The 1385-nt window shown below is 62.8% G+C and overlaps 1 long non-coding RNA gene across 1 annotated transcript in view; it reads left to right on the top strand.

Annotated features, from left to right (window-relative positions):
* Positions 1-1269: 1269 nt before the first annotated feature.
* The window catches only part of LOC114072477, a 2126-nt gene continuing 2010 nt past the window's right edge, over positions 1270-1385 (top strand). The window contains exon 1 of the long non-coding RNA XR_003574182.1: positions 1270-1303. This is a non-coding gene — a long non-coding RNA (uncharacterized LOC114072477). The remainder of the gene's footprint in view (positions 1304-1385) is intronic.

Genomic DNA, 1385 nt, shown 5'->3' with positions numbered 1-1385 from the left:
GCTCCAGGTGTGCTCCAGGTGAGCCCCAGGTGTGCTCCAGGTGAGCTCCAGGTGTGCTCCAGGTGTGATCCAGGTGAGCTCCAGGTGAGCTCCAGGTGAGCTCTGGGTGTGCTCCAGGTGTGATCCAGGTGAGCTTCAGGTGAGCTCCAGGTGTGATGTTCCTGAGCAAGCCCCACCTGCCCCGGGGTTGGGACCCCCCCAGGTGCTCCCCCCTGTCCTGGGGGGATTTTGTGTCTCCACAGTGTGGGGAGGGGGGTGGGGGAGACCCCCCAGATCCTGGGAATGATGGGAGGGGGACACACCCAGGGACAGGAGGACACAGGGACAAGTGACAGCTTTTCCCACCTGCCTGGAGAGGTCACCTGAGCTCACCTGAACTCACCTGGGATCACCTGAACTCACCTGGTCCCACCTGCCTGGGGAGCTCACCTGGGATCACCTGAGCACATCTACATTCACCTGGGATCTCCTGGGCACACCTGGGCTCACCTAAAGTCACCTGGGATCACCTGGGCACACCTGGTGCCACCTGGGATCACCTGAACTCACCTGGTCCCACCTGGTCCCATGGGAACTCACCTGGGATCACCTGAGCTTGTCTGGGATCACCTGAACTCACCTGAGCTCACCTGGGCACACCTGGGATCACCTGAGCTCACCTGGGATCACCTGAGCTCACCTGGGCTCATCTGCACCCACCTGGGATCACCTGAGCTCACCTGGTCCCACCTGGGCTCACCTACAGTCACCTGAGCTCACCTGGGATCACCTGGTCCCACCTGGTCCCACCTGAGCTCACCTGGGATCACCTGAGCTCACCTGGGATCACCTGGTCCCACCTGGTCCCACCTGAGCTCACCTGGGATCACCTGGGCACACCTGGGATCACCTGAGCTCACCTGAGCTCACCTGGGCACACCTGGGATCAGCTGGTCCCACCTGGATTCACCTGGTCCCACCTGAGCTTAACTGGGACGACCTGAACTTGTCTGGGCTCACCTGGTCCCACGGGAGCTCACCTGGTCCCACTTGGTCCCACCTGAGCTCACCTGGGATCACCTGGGGATCACCTGGTCCCATCTGATGCCACCTAAGCTTGCCTGGGCTCACCTGGTCCCACCTGGGCTCACCTGGTCCCACCTGGGCTCACCTGGGATCACCTGGGCACACCTGAACCCACCTGGTCCCACCTGGGCTCACCTGGGCACACCTGAACTCACCTGGTCCCACCTGGGCTCACCTGGTCCGTGTCCTGTCCCAGATTCGGTCGAGGACGTGCTCGGGGATCTCCTGGGATTCGATGGTGAGGTGGGACCCTCTGGATCCGCCCTGGGAGCACCTGGGGGGGATCACCTGGGGGGGAATCACCTGAACTTGGGATCACC

Source organism: Empidonax traillii, unplaced genomic scaffold, assembly GCF_003031625.1.
Source record: "Empidonax traillii isolate 1590-97213 ecotype Southwest subspecies unplaced genomic scaffold, ASM303162v1 scaffold3295:size13847, whole genome shotgun sequence".
Taxonomy (NCBI): Eukaryota; Metazoa; Chordata; class Aves; order Passeriformes; family Tyrannidae; genus Empidonax; species Empidonax traillii.
The sequence above is the reverse complement of the archived record's forward strand: the minus strand, read 5'-3'. Positions and strand labels throughout refer to the sequence as shown.